The sequence below is a fragment of the Coregonus clupeaformis genome, chromosome 16, assembly GCF_020615455.1.
Source record: "Coregonus clupeaformis isolate EN_2021a chromosome 16, ASM2061545v1, whole genome shotgun sequence".
Taxonomy (NCBI): domain Eukaryota; kingdom Metazoa; phylum Chordata; class Actinopteri; order Salmoniformes; family Salmonidae; genus Coregonus; species Coregonus clupeaformis.
Window position 1 is genome coordinate 35,749,041 of NC_059207.1, and position 15,954 is coordinate 35,764,994.

Here is a 15,954-nt window from a genome sequence, read left to right on the forward strand (position 1 = left end):
GTTTAAGAATGAGAGTTTCCAAACTCGAATTTCATTAGATTTTTGATAGAGCCATCGACTGAATGACTATCAATATATTTGAGGAAGCACCCTTCCTCTATCATTGAATAGGGAAGTATTAATTTGGAGATTGGAGAGATTGCACAAAGAAAATGGACATCTATGTCATTTATCAAATATATTTTAAATATTATTTTGTACTGTAGATTTAAGTAATTATTATTTACTGTGTTAGAAAAATAATCCCCCACCAAAGAATGAGTAAGGACCAAAATTGTTTTATTTCTCCTCAGAGGAACATTGCAACAAAGTGAGGTTTCAGCTATAACAGTAGCCAGACAAACAGAAAGAGAAATGAGGACAAAATCCTCCAAACAGTGCTGATAAGATGACATGGTCTGGGGCTGTACAATTTGAGGGAGGGCATGTTTACAGTAGCACAACTCCAGTGTGAACAGAAGTCTGATCCAGTTCAGATAACCAAAGCCTTTATCTGGAAGTTTGAAGCGCCCACGCCAATAACCTGTCTGAGACTGATAACTCACTGACCTTGGGGATCCTCCTCAGGCAACCCAACTAACATGTTACATACAGTGGTATTCAACAGGTAACTCCCATATCAACTATAGGGATCATATCATAAAGGAATAATCAAAGCAATGGATGATATTTTCAATGGATGTACCGTTATTAAAATGAATAATAACATAAATAGTGACCTGTTGACAGATACTGTGTAACTGTAGGGTTATAAAAAGTGTAGTACTTACATGGTCAGGATAACATTTCACTATGCATGTGTTCATAGTCTAACAATAAGATGTCAAAAGCTTCACTGTACAGGAGCTGCTCGGTTTTCATCAGTTTTCTCACCCTAGAGTTGGTTGCTATTCATTCAAGTGAGGTTTTTGTTCATGTTTATTTCTTGCAGTGCTCATCTGTCTGTAAACATGGCACATGTACGGGCAGGTCTGGGTTCTGCACCTGTGTTAAGTTGACTTGCTCTGCACTGCTTGGATGCATTCAAAAGAGTTGATTCAACCAAGCATCACTTGCTGGAGATTGTCATAGAGAGCATGACTTATGTTGTTGAGACACACGCAGCAGGGGACTGATACAAGATTATCCACTCTAAAGGATACTATGGTATACGGAGTCAAAGAAACTAAGGTGGAATGATGCTTATGGCTTCTCATTATTATGCCAATGTGAAGTGAAATTTAAAGTAGCTGTCCAGTGAAAATATAACTTTTAAAATATCATATTCTGTTAAGTCATACCCAAATAATGTTGTTGACTCATCCAATACTCATATTTGTGGCCAAAGCATACATTTGAGAAAAATCACCACAAAAACCCCACATCAAACTTGTATCTCAAACTGACTGTTTCAAAAATGCTTGCTATTTCCTCATAGAGAATGATGTCAGCTGACCAATCAGTATACGCCCACACCATTCTGTTGTTGGGGTAACCAAATACATTTGGAAGGAAAACTATTTCACTCATATTGTAATTAATTATAGGTAATATTTCATAGAAATCTGGAAACACTGGATAGTTAATTTAAACAGATGCTCTGAATGAAAGAATAACTGTAAAAAAGATGACTAAATCCCCATTCAAGTGCTCAAATAACAGAAGTGGTCTCCCTTCATCTCTAGCAAGCTATATTTTGTGAACAAGGCCCTTGAAGCACACAGGTAATTAGATGTGAAGAGAGGAGATAGCATCTGACAGTATCTCTCAGTGTGTCTCTGGCAACATGGTGTAAAAGAACATGCCCATCAAGATTAAGGAGCTTGGTGACAGGCATAGCTGAAGGTTAGAACTATTATTACCCCACTTGCCCTTGTGACGCCGGCACTTCCAAGAGCTGTGAGGAACACGGTACATTGATTTACAAATGCAGTAGAGTAAAACAATGTCCTCCTTGTCTGTCTCTTCCTTCACATCTTTCTTTAGGCTCAGACAGAGGGAGTGTCTCTCTGCCACCTGGACAAACTGGCTTTCCCAAAGTCAAAGATGAGGGGTTGGAAGGTGGGAGGTCCCAATGCACCTTCCCACACAGAGGCTCATAAGCCCCCACTGTAACATATGAACATACTCTCATGCAGCCATCAAAGCATGTAAACATTGCAGTGAGTGCCATGAGTCCATTGTTGCCATCCTATAGAAAGAGAAACTGCATGGGAACAGAGGGACACCACAATGCTTTCTTAAGAGTCTTTAAAATTATTTAAGAGTCTATTGACACACCTGTGCGTCAATCTAAGTAACATAATAAAAAAATCCCCATCAAAATCCATCAGTTTAAGCTAGAGATATGGGCTTCGTCTCAATCCACCACATCCGCCTATGTCGGCCTTCCGCATCTATGGTGGAAGGTGGCAGAGCTACAGCAGTGTTTGTCAGACCATGAGACATCCCGAAAATCGGTCTTCTCACAAAAACGTCTGTAGCGTCCAAACGATTTGGCTTACAAACTATTATGACCACTCTATGGAAAGGGGAGACTCTCATGAACATGATGTTCTCCGTTTTGCCACAAGTGTCACGGGATTCGGCTGAAGGTAACCCATACAAACGAATGGAAGTATGGAGGTAGTTTTGGGCCAACAAAAATAAGGGGTTAATGGTGTCCAAAAAAATAAGCTTTCTTATATCTCCTAGATATAGGACAGACACTTCAAAATATTATTCCTTATGATTTATTTTTTGACAACCTTTCTTGCCCCCCCAACGGCTTAGACTTTTAGAGGTTTTTAATACTTATGCCTGTGATATCAATGATAATATAATATGCCATTTAGCAGACACTTTTATCCAAAGCGACTTACAGTCATGTGAGCATACATTTTTACGTATGGGTGGTCCCTGGGATCGAACCCACTACCCTGGCGTTACAAGCGCCATGCTCTACCAATTGAGCTACAGAGGACCACATGATGAGGAAATAAATGTTGCTTTGAAGTGGTAAGTGTATCTATAATGACTAAAGTGAAGTAAGGTTTAATGGAAATGTGCCCGTAATGTCTGAACAGAAAAAAACCAATATTTTTCAAGTTTATTTTATGATTTAAAAAATACCTGCATTTTGCCTCTGTTTGGCCCTGTGCTTGTCTGTCCCATCTCCCCATGAATCTGATTGGCCCACACAGAGTGGTCGTGAAGCCATCATACTGTTCTTCATGGTACCCACTCATACTTTGGAAAACTAACAGATTTCTTCCTTTAAAGACAGGGGAAAATTGAACTCCACCACAAAGACAGGCATTGTCAGTGGTCCAATATGCCGTGACTGGCTAACAAATTTGCTGGAGCTGATAAGGTGGTTTAAATCAGCCCAGATCATTGCACAAGGGAAGATTCATAAACTTCCCAGGACAGCAGTGAAACTGGATCCCTGATGTAACATGGTACCAGCACAGCTCCTTTCTTCTCCCATCTGCAGATATACCCTTGCATCCGACTCATCAGATGGTTGTCATTGATTGTACGTACTGTCTTGAGAAAAGTGTGTGTGAGCAGTGTGTGTGTGTTTTAGCAGCATGGTGGTTAAGAGAATGTGAGTGTGTGTGTATGGATTCAGTCTGTTGAAATTTCCAACGACCTTATCTCAAAGACAGAGACACAAAGTGGTGGGACGGTTTACTGCAGATAAAGTGATTAGAGAGCAGAGCAGAATGACAAGGACAGCGACATGGGCAATGGGCCATTCATACAGATAAACAGCCAGCAAGGAAAACAAAACACAAAGGGGACAGCAGTCCCTCTAGGAGTGTACGTGTCTTGGGACATGTATAACTCCTCATTATATTATGTGTGTGATTGGTGAATACATTCATAGCGTTGTAGATACAATACTAAGTAAAAAGTTATTTAAGATGTTTTTCAGTTATTACAGCTCTAAAAGGTCAAAGTGCAGGTGATTAGCTTAGAGACTAAATTAAGTTATTTCAAAATTATTTCGGAAAATACTAAATGCATATAGGCACAGATCGAACAATGAGCCAGATATTTCACCGGATATATAAATGTGAAGCATCCGGTTGGCGTTTCCACTTACTACCAAATATGGTGATGAGAGGAAGCCCTGTGGCAGGCAAGTGGGAGAAGATGGAGCCAGATGGATTTTGTCCGACATTCTGCTTATTTTCTCATTGATGAAACATTTGATCTCCATACAGTTTTCTGTTTTCCAAACTATAATCTGTAACACATAGAGTGGACTGCGTTTTGTAGACTTTACCCTTTGCCAGAGTTTCAAAAAAATGCCGTTGTTTAGGAGTGCAAGGGCGAATTTAGTAATTGCAAACAATCACTTCAGAGTAGGCGTTCCCTAACGGAAATATACAAATAAATGCTCAAACACGCCAATAGGATCTCACTAACTCTGCCCACCTCCTTGCTTGTTCTGCTCACTATGATTTATTTGCTCCCATTTACCGGCACAGTGAACACATCATAATACCCATAAAACCTAGTGGTAAAACCCGGAAATGGTTCCAATTCTTTTTTCCCCCCATTCATTTTTGCGTCTGGAATTTTAGAACTACTTCACATAAGGTCTGTGTTTCGTGTAGGCCTACCCTGGCGTGATGTTTTGTTAGCCATGTAATTCTCTCTCAGACAAGGTGAGATTTCTCAATATATTTGCTTCAATTTACACTCAAATTCTAATTAGCAACAGAGAAGACTTTAGCAAGACACTGTCAGCTACTTTAACCAGCGCCCAGAGACCTTCTGTGCCTAATCCATGAATTTGCATTCCCTTTCCTCTGTCCAAGATAGCCCCTGACAACAGATTAGCTAGCTAGTTAGCAGAGCAGTAGATAAAAACATTATTTTGTTTTACTTAGCCTAGATAATTGTTTGTACAGTATGTCAACTTTGGTGTCTATTTCAGACCTTATGTCATTTTCAAGGATGAGCATAAGAGCATTAAAAGGGGAGAAGTAAAATGTAAAATGAGAAGACCACTATAGTGAGGGGCAATTTACTAGTTTGGTCAGGGCCAGCATGGGGGATAAAGTTGATCTGGTGTCGGTGAGTGTAGCTATTAAGTTAAGTTTGAGCATTTTAGCAATACAATGTGTTCTATACAGCTGTCAACATTCTACAAGGAAAGAGCCACTTAATCAATTATATAATCATTAACCAGATTACCCCGGATACCAAACTTCGATGAGTGATAACTCAGTTGTAGAATGTTGTCATTGATGACAATGAATCAAAAAATCTATTGATATTCAAAATTGACTTTGTTTAGACATCAAGCTTGTATTGTAGTTTCATGACCAGAGACAAATCTTCACAGGCACAGTATTTATTTATTCAGAGTGCTACATGCATTCAGTCTTGATTTATAGGATCCTTCCCACTATATGATTGATATGTCAAGTGATACAATCCCAAGTTATCAATTAAACGTTTATGGAAAAACTGCACTTGTCCTCATGTGAAAATTAGTTTATTAAATATTCTACAGCTGTAATGTCAATCAAATAAAACTTGATTTATATAGCACATTTCTTACAACAAATGCATTTCAAGGTGTTCAGTCATTGGATGGGGTGTTGTCTGTAAAGTGGGGCACAGATAACGAAGAGGAGGGCATCAAGGCATTCAAATGGCTACAGGGATGGATGTGCCGGTGTCAGGGCTTTGAGTCACAGGGTCTGGGATCCTGGGTGCCTCACTGGATGGTCTGGTGGGCACCACTGCAAGTGTCCCTATGGTGCAAGGGACCTTCCCATTGAAGAGGCAGTGAAGTCGAAGGATTTCTATATCAAGGAGGGAGGGTCTTACAGTCTCCGTGAAGACCATCCTTACTGGCACCAGGTCCAAGGTCAACTCCACATCACTAGAAGGGACACCTGCTTCTTCGTTGTGTGGACCGCCAAAGCCTCCATCTCCATCTAGTGTGACAAACTCTGGCAGACTCATATTGCTGGACTAGAGGAGTTTTTCAAGGACCACATGCTCCCAAAATTGGCACTGCAACAGTGAACATCTAAACATCTTGTAAATAGTTTTTGCACAAATCGTTTTTTTTTGGGGGGGTTGCACTGGATAAGCGTTCTTGTCGCACCTCCTGTCAGTACCTGTTTTCAGGGAAGCCAATGGTCCAAAAATATTCCACATAGTTCATAAGCACACACACTAGGCTCCCAGAATGTTATATTACATACAAGTTTTGCTCAAAGCAGCCAACTAAATTAATGTAGTTAACGTAAATTCAATCAAAATCAGTTTCATTCAGTAGTACAACACAATTCACATTGCATTTTATCATGGGCACAGTGGGAATTTATATCTGTGATGTTTAAATTATTTCTTACCCCCTTTGTTGTGTGGAGCTTCCTTTTCTGGTAAATGCAGGATGGGAGAGACATCACTTCCAGCAGATCTCCTTGCTGAGGGTGGTGTTGATAATGCACTGCTTCTCGTGGGGTGAGCCTGATGTTCTGCATGTCACACCTCATGTCTATAACATGGGGAATAGGGGACATAAAGTCCATTTCGATGCATCTACAAATTCAATGTTTTACACAATATTGTATCATATTTGATGAGTCACTGACCTGTTCGTCCACATGCTCGATGTGCTGTGGTCTCCACAACTGGACGCTTGCGCTCTGACCACACTGCCACAGGATGTCCATGCATCAGATGGTCTGAGGGATGCACTCAGTGGTGGGTCTTTTTCAAACCACCTTTATCTAGAAAATGCATTGTTTATCATAACATAAACCCACCTTGGACAATGTGACAAGTGGTCCCTCAACATTCAAGCCTCATGCCTCATTGTTTGTTCTTGTTTCCCAATCAACAGCTACTTCTCTGATGAGTGGGTCTTGGAGGTTTGCAAGTCTGCACCAGCACATTACTATAACAACGCAGATAAGGTGGGATTCATCTCATGATTTTAAAATATTTTAGTCAAGCATTTGCCCTCTCAACATGGATCCTGTTTCTCGCCATTTCTTTTGTGAGATGTATCGCACTCTGTTAACCTTCCGTGGTTCAGGAATGGAGGAATGTTCACAGTGACTCCTGCAGGCATCATGCTATGGATCAAGAAGCCTTTGTCTGCCAAAATCATGTCTCCAGATGTGAAGATGTTCTCAAACCCAGTCTTCTGGACAATGGCTTTGTCCGACACAGATCCTGGATACAGATCACTGCATTTACATTTAAGTCATTTAGCAGACGCTCTTATCCAGAGCGACTTACATTTAGTGAGTGCATACATTTTTTTATACTGGCCCCCCGTGGGAATCGAACCCACAATCCTGGCGTTGCAAGCGCCATGCTCTACCAACTGAGCTACAGGAGAGATCCACAAGCAGTATGTTATCACCACATTAGGTGCAACTCCCAGGAGTAGCTTGAAGGAGTGCATTGAACGGTACACAGTAGGTTTGAATCTGCAGATCCATCAGACTTGGAGTAGCAACTTCTGTCAGTACAGTCAATGACCATCCTGCAGTTTCTGTTGGACCCCTGAAAAGACGCAGGCAAGCACGTTTGGTTATTTTCCCGACTTGGAACAGTCTTCATGAAAAGCTTGTGGATCACGTGAATGAAAGTAATGGTAACATTGCTGACAGTGCTTGCACTACAATGGAATAGTTGAGCCAGGTGCAAGTTGGTGTAGCTGTGACAACTTCATAAGCGCCATAAACACTTGATCCTCAAATGACAGCATCTCGACCCTCCACTTGGCAAAGCAGACAACGCAGTCCTTGTAACGTTCCAAGTATTCAACAACGATGTTGAACATGTCTTTGTCTGGAAGTTCTGTTTCCATCCTAAGTACTTTATCAGACAGCTGTGATGCTGAATACATGTTGCAGGTATACAGCTGATTCTCCTGTAGAACCTTCAACTGTGCTAATGTTTCCTCGAGATGCACCTCGTGAGAACATTCTGCAACTGTGCAGAAAGCAGCCTCCTACATTCTTCAGCAGCCGAGGGGCCTGGAACTTCATAGTCTGCCATGGTGGATGTGTCTGGATCTCCCTCTTCTGCCATGGCAGATGAGCTACCTTTTCTGGTAAATACAGGGCCATTTCTCTTTACCAACAGAAAATGGCAGTTGCAGACCCGAGTGTCACTGGGTTTCCAGTCCGCCGTCTGAAAGACAAAAAAATATTACTTTTACTAGCTAACTAGGTTGATTACTAAAATGGTAACATCTATATTTAAATACCATAACACACAGACTTGACGATAGTAATGGTAAAATAGACTGGGCTTTAGGAAATCTGCATCTTAAATCCTACTATGTGGATGGGACATTTCTGCTGGGATGGAGGAATTATCTGGAATGCTCAACTAGATGATCAGGACAGTCTAGGATACTATTTGCCCGAAGAGGTGAAGTACTGTGATGAGCTATACGACTGTACTTCTGATTCTAATTCTCAAGACATGAGGTCACTGAGGAGGATCAACAGTGACAGGGCGATCGTCTGAAAGGGACTGACATGCAGGGATGTAACATAAGGATTTTGGGCACTGGCCAGCAGACCACAATTTCTACATCCAGGTCCTAAATCTGTGATATGCAATGTTTGTAAAGGCAAAATTTCACTGCTGTGTCAGGCTAGTTTGGCACATTTTCTACTAGCCATTTCACTGCTGTCAGGCTAGTTTGGCACATTTTCTACTAGCCATTTCACTGCTGTCAGGCTAGTTTGGCACATTTTCTACTAGCCATTTCACTGCTGTCAGGCTAGTTTGGCACATTATCTACTAGCCCAGTCTGAAAAGTACTACACTCAGGCTAGCTTCATTTCCATCCCTGCTGACACGTACAGTGGGGAAAAAAAGTATTTAGTCAGCCACCAATTGTGCAAGTTCTCCCACTGAAAAAGATGAGAGAGGCCTGTAATTTTCATCATTTGTACACGTCAACTATGACAGACAAATTGAGATTTTTTTTCTCCAGAAGATCACATTGTATGATTTTTATTGAATTTATTTGCAAATTATGGTGGAAAATAAGTATTTGGTCACCTACAAACAAGCAAGATCTGTCTCTCACAGACCTGTAACTTCTTCTTTAAGAGGCTCCTCTGTCCTCCACTCGTTACCTGCATTAATGGCACATGTTTGAACTTGTTATCAGTATAAAAGACACCTGTCCACAACCTCAAACAGTCACACTCCAAACTCCACTATGGCCAAGACCAAAGAGCTGTCAAAGGACACCAGAAACAAAATTGTAGACCTGCACCAGGCTGGGAAGACTGAATCTGCAATAGGTAAGCAGCTTGGTTTGAAGAAATCAACTGTGGGAGCAATTAGTTTTTCTGCAAAGGGACGACTGATCCGTGTAAAGGAAAGAATGAATGGGGCCATGTATCGTGAGATTTTGAGTGAAAACCTCCTTCCATCAGCAAGGGCATTGAAGATGAAACGTGGCTGGGTCTTTCAGCATGACAATGATCCCAAACACACCGCCCGGGCAACGAAGGAGTGGCTTCGTAAGAAGCATTTCAAGGTCCTGGAGTGGCCTAGCCAGTCTCCAGATCTCAACTCCATAGAAAATCTTTGGAGGGAGTTGAAAGTCCGTGTTGCCCAGCGACAGCCCCAAAACATCACTGCTCTAGAGGAGATCTGCATGGAGGAATGGGCCAAAATACCAGCAACAGTGTGTGAAAACCTTGTGAAGACTTACAGAAAACGTTTGACCTGTGTCATTGCCAACAAAGGGTATATAACAAAGTATTGAGAAACTTTTGTTATTGACCAAATACTTATTTTCCACCATAATTTGCAAATAAATTCATTAAAAATCCTACAATGTGATTTTCAGGATTTATTTTTCTCATTTTGTCTGTCATAGTTGACGTGTACCTATGATGAAAATTACAGGCCTCTCTCATCTTTTTAAGTGGGAGAACTTGCACAATTGGTGGCTGACAATACATTTTTTCCCCACTGTATAACTGACTTCACAGGTATTTTGATTAGTCATGTACAACAGATGCACTCGTGGAACAAAACAGTTTGTGTTTTGTATGGGAAAACATTGAGCCCACAAGTCTGTGAGCTAGCTAGCCAACTTTAGCTAATGTAGCTAACTAGCCAACCAAGGTGACTAACTAGCTAGCCCACCAGGCGATGTTTAGCTAGCTAGTTAACATTAGCTCACAGTTTGTGTAGTCAGACTTTTCTAAGTGGTGACATGCTAGCTAACCAACTATCCTTGCCATGGTGCCGACCTAACGTTAGCTAGCAAGTCTGACTACACGAACTGTGAGTTAACGTTAACTAGCTAGCTAAATACCCCTTCCTTGGTGGGCTAACGTTAGCTAGCATGTCTGACTACACGAACTGTGAGTTAACGTTAACTAGCTAGCTAAATATCCCTTCCCTGGTGGGCTAACGTTAGCTAGCATGTCACCATGTTAAAAAGTAGCTGGCTAGCTCACTAAAGACTTGTCACAACAGTCATTGTTAGCCTATGCCGTTTTATTTTATTTTAAGGAAGGTAACTCCTCTGCTCTCATCCTTCTAGACCTATCTGCTGCCTTTGATACTGTGAACCATCAGATCCTCCTCTCCACCCTCTCCGAGTTGGGCATCTCCGGCGCGGCTCACTCTTGGATTGCGTCCTACCTCACAGGTCGCTCCTACCAGGTGGCGTGGCGAGAATCTGTCTCCGCACCACGTGCTCTCACCACTGGTGTCCCCCAGGGCTCAGTTCTAGGCCCTCTCCTATTCTCTCTATACACCAAGTCACTTGGCTCTGTCATATCCTGACATGGTCTCTCCTATCATTGCTACGCAGATGACACACAATTCATCTTCTCCTTTCCCCTTTCTGATAACCAGGTGGCGAATCGCATCTCTGCATGTCTGACAGACATATCAGTGTGGATGACGGATCACCACCTCAAGCTGAACCTCGGCAAGACGGAGCTGCTCTTCCTCCCGGGGAAGGACTGCCCGCTCCATGATCTCGCCATCACGGTTGACAACTCTGTTGTGTCCTCCTCCCAGAGTGCAAAGAACCTTGGCGTGACCCTGGACAACACCCTGTCATTCTCCGCGAACATCAAAGTGGTGACCCGATCCTGTAGGTTCATGCTCTACAACATTCGCAGAGTACGACCCTACCTTACACAGGAAGCGGCACAGGTCCTAATCCAGGCACTTGTCATCTCCCGTCTGGATTACTGCAACTCGCTGTTGGCTGGGCTCCCTGCCTGTGCCATTAAACCCCTACAACTCATCCAGAACGCTGCAGCCCGTCTGGTGTTCAACCTTCCCAAGTTCTCTCACGTCACCCCGCTCCTCCGCACACTCCACTGGCTTCCAGTTGAAGCCCGCGTCTGCTACAAGACCATGGTGCTTGCCTACGGAGCTGTGAGGGGAACTACGCCAGGACAGCGGAGTCACTCACCACCTTCCAGAGACACTTTAAACCCCACCTCTGTAAGGAATACCTGGGATAGGATAAAAGTAATCCTTCTACCCCCCCCCAAAAAAAGGGGGAAAAAAAGTATATGTATTGTAAAGTGGTTGTCCCACTGGCTATCAAGGTGAATGCACCAATTTGTAAGTCGCTCTGGATAAGAGCGTCTGCTAAATGACGAAAAAGTAATGTAATGTAAATGTAACGCGCGTTGTACACGTAACTACAGTCGGTGGGTATCTAGCTAATTTCCATAAGCACCTAGCTAATCACAGATCTTTGACCTAACCAAACTTGTTTGTTAGCAGCTAGCAAACAGGGCTTACCCCTTATCACACGGCTCCAGCGACGCCTCTCGATTAGAGGTCGTTAAATGATCAAATGCATATGTGCTTATCAGAGTAGTGGTTACAATCCGGTACATAGCACAGAACCGTCCTTGTGTAAGTTCTGAACGACGGAGACTTTAGGTTAGCTAGTTTGCTACAAGGCCAGGCAGAGGGTAATTTTAAAAAATTGAGTAATAAAAAAAATAATAAACAAGAATACACACGATAAACTATAAAAGGCTATCATTTCTACTTGTTAGGTTACATGCCACTTGTCGATGAGTTTGCATTGAGAAATGTGCTTGCGGGATGACGTCAAAGCTTGCGACAAGATGTGTAGTTCTGTATGATAGCCACATTAGCGGCTAATTAGCGTTTGGTTTTGGGGGGTAATTACAGGCGAATATATTGATAAATTACCTTGTCCTACAGAGATTTGCGCGGTTATCAAAACGTCACGACAGGGTAAGCCTACACGAAACACAGACCTTATATGAAGTAATTCTAAAATCGCTGACGCAAACATGAATTGTGAAAAAACATTTGGAACCATTACCGGGTTTTACCGCTAGGTTTTTAATAGGGTATTAGAACTCATACTGTGGTACTCAATTTGGAAAGGACAGGCTCTGGTTTATCTTGGATATAGGCCTACATCTCTCTAGCAGTGCCCTCATGGGTGCAGTCTGCTTTAAGGAGGCTATCCATGAGATGAACATTCAACTATAGTGCCCTCTATTGGTTCTAATGCAACAAAGTTTAAGGTAGACTTGTCCGTCTACTTTAGATTGAGCCCTCAGTGATAGTCCTTTACACCATTCTCAACTAAAATAATAGGTTTATCCAATAAACACAACATTGACCACTTGCATTTTATTTGAGCTCAAGTGTTACTTACTGTAGCAGCATAACCACAATCATTTAAACATTTGCATGGTATTTGTTTTCCAAAATCTAAAACAATTTTACTGTAGATGGCACTCTATAGTCATATCATCCCAGTTTCATTGTGTGCAAAAAAGAAGCAACAATGTTACATGATGAACATCCCTGGACAAGATTTTAATTCTCCAATTTCCATTAAAACATATAAATCACTTATTCATGTGGCATACTTAATAATATTACTTACGATGTACATTGTTGAAATGATCTTACGGTAAAGTTAGAAAAGCTAGATAATTAAGCACGGCTTTAGCAGACTTCTTAAAGTATTTATTCCTTATCTCTAGGGCTGTAATGCAATGTGTCTAAACAAGGCAAGACCTGTATTCTGTGGATATTTGATCAAAAAGGATTCAGAAGCTAAAAAGGTACTTCATATACTGAATCCCTGAACAATATTAGTTAAATCAAATGTTTCCAATATTCTAATTATCTTGAATTATCAACCAACCCATCTCCAATTTTCTTAAATAGAATATCAGTCCTGCTAAACGTTTAACAATGCATAAGAGCAGTATTATTTGTAGAGCGGTTAAAAGATCTGGTGAGTGCTTTTTAATGGAATGAATTCCGTCAACTGAATGACAAGCATTTAAGCAGAAGATTAATACAAATTGAATAAAAGGCATAAAACAGAAATGGCATGTTTTGCATTTGTAAGGAAACATGCATGACATAAGTCTTAAATTCCACTTTTCAGAAATATGAATCAACAATATGCCAGAAACTAACATCAAATTAATGAACCTAAAGCTGTCCAATAGTTGTAAATAAGCTTGAATTTAAATCAACCTAAATGTGTTAGTGTTGCACATTTGTTTATATTTACATGCTGTGATATTTAGCAAAAACATAGGTGTAATTCTATAAAACACACACAGAAAAGGCTCAAATTAGGAGTAACTTCATTTAAATTAAAAGAAATGGTCATGTACTATGCCAATTTCTCTCTACCACTGTTCACCTGGTAGTCCCAGTTTAGACTAAAATGACCCCTTCCACCAAACACTTCAGCCTTCACAGATACAGTACAGTTGGAGAATAAATTATCATATCGCTACCCTTCATAAAATGCTGAGGCACACAGTGACTTTTCAAACATAAGGCAATAAACCTCAAGACAGCTAAATTACAAGCTTAAATGAAGAAATCCAAAGAAAAATATGCTAAAGATATTTTGGCTGGAGATGATGCTTGGACTGAAAGGACTGCCAATAAGCAGTCCTTTCATTTATAGTTATTTCACAGGTAGGTTCACCGCTACCTTCAAAACTACAGGTTTGCGAGTGGAAGCATACAATGCATATCTTTAGGATTTTAACAAGGAATTAATTAGCCTACATTTGAGGGACTGTGATCTTTGGAGATCTCATAGAACTCTATACTTCACTGGTGAATGAAAATAAAACATAAGCTTTTAATTAAAAGCAAACAAACAAATCTTGCAGCTTTGTGGTTACAGCAATATGTGGAGGAATGTCTGCTTCTGAGCAGAAAACGCTGAGCCAAGATGCTGGGAAGAGGGAGAGCACAGTATGTGACTAAAACAGGCCAGAGAACAAACAGCTCATCTGGTAAGCCATTAGTACTGGTCTCACTGTCAGACAGAATCCAACGCTTAAAGGGCTCGCCTGTTTAACTGGTGTGGGCTGCAGTGGTACTCATTCCAAATTCTGCTGTCTAGAACATTTAGTGTTTATTTTCCGAAAGAGAATCAGTCAAATTTGCCAATCACAAAAAATAATTTCAATACAGATTAACTATGTACATTTTTACAAGCATGATATTTTAATCAAAAGCTAAATATGAACAACATCACAGATGTCTGAATGCAGAGATGAGATGATCCATGGCACCAGCCTCTGACAGGTTTGGTGCTGACGTTTGGTCCACCTGAGGACCTGCATAATGAAGTGCCTCCTGGGAAAACAACCACTCACTAAAATATACAAAAACTGACTCTTCTCTGCAACATAGAAGGTCGTTATATAATTTACACTAACACTCTCGATCATTGTGCGTGATTCCAGAGCATAGGTCCACTACTGTGCTCAAACAAGGCAAATATTTGGGCCGTTACGGCCTATATACCTTTGATATTACGAGGGATTCCAATAACCTCAGGAAAAGGAGGCTGACTCACTTCACTGTGTGGTTAAAATAAATTACTGAAACTAAACTACTGCAGACTTGAGTATGGGAGGTGCGGAGGTTTGAATGAAGATCTAAAGTGAAAATACCCAACGTTTAGGGGTTGAACCAAAAGGGCACGATGCACTACTGTATGTAGATCTCAGAACTAACAACGCTGAATAGAAAATAGCCCTCATCTTGAAAGGTTCAGCTCAGACCATAGGCACATTGCATGATGCCAAGGAAAAATAACAATATGGTCCTATTTCAGTACATTTGGTTTTGACATCAGTGGTTTCTTGCTATGATTGATAAAATCTGGCTTCCAGAGGTAACATTTAAAGACTATATGAGATTTAATCTACAGAATGATAACAAGCCCTTTTAATGGCAAACAATGATTATGATAATGGAAAAATAACAATCTGAACAACACAAAAAGCTTTGAAGTTGTAGCTGACTTCATTACTAAAGAGGCACTTTGAAAGCGCAATTGTTCTGTGTTTATAAATACACAAGGAAATAAAACAAGCAAACAGCCATGTGTCTCTTCCGAATCCATAAAATGCAAGCCCTGAAAAGTAAATAAAAAGTTCCCATATCAGATCTATACTGAACAAAAATACAAACGCAACATATAAAGTGTTGGTCCCATGTTTCATGAGCTGAAATAAAACATCCCTTTTTTTCCCCCATTTGCACGAAAAGCTTATTTCTCTTAACATTTTGTGCACACATTTGTTTACATCCCTGTTAGTGAACATTTCTCCTTGCCAAGATAATCCATCCACCTGGCAGGTGTGGCATATCAAGAAGCTGATTCAACGGCATGATCATTAAACAGGTGCACCTTGTGCTGGACACAATAAAAGGCCACAAAAATGTGCAGTTGTCACACAATACGATGCCACAGATGTCTCAAGTTTTTAGGGAGCGTGCAATTGGCATGCTGACTGCAGGAATGTCCACCAGAGCTGTTGCCAGAGAATTGAATGTTCATTTCTCTACCATAAGCCGCCTCCAACGTAGTTTTAGAGAATTTGGCAGTACGTCAAACCAGCCTCACAACCGCAGACCATGTGTAAACATGCCAGCCCAGGACCTCCACATCTG

General features: G+C 41.1%; 1 long non-coding RNA gene across 1 annotated transcript; it reads right to left on the reverse strand.

Moving 5' to 3' along the window:
* Nucleotides 1-5,457: 5,457 nt before the first annotated feature.
* Nucleotides 5,458-7,257, reverse strand: LOC121584166. Its single transcript, XR_006003668.2, has 2 exons — nucleotides 6,588-7,257; nucleotides 5,458-6,490 (listed from the first exon to the last, which is right to left on the reverse strand). It is a non-coding gene; the product is annotated as an uncharacterized LOC121584166 (long non-coding RNA).
* Between the last annotated feature and the right edge of the window lie 8,697 nt (nucleotides 7,258-15,954).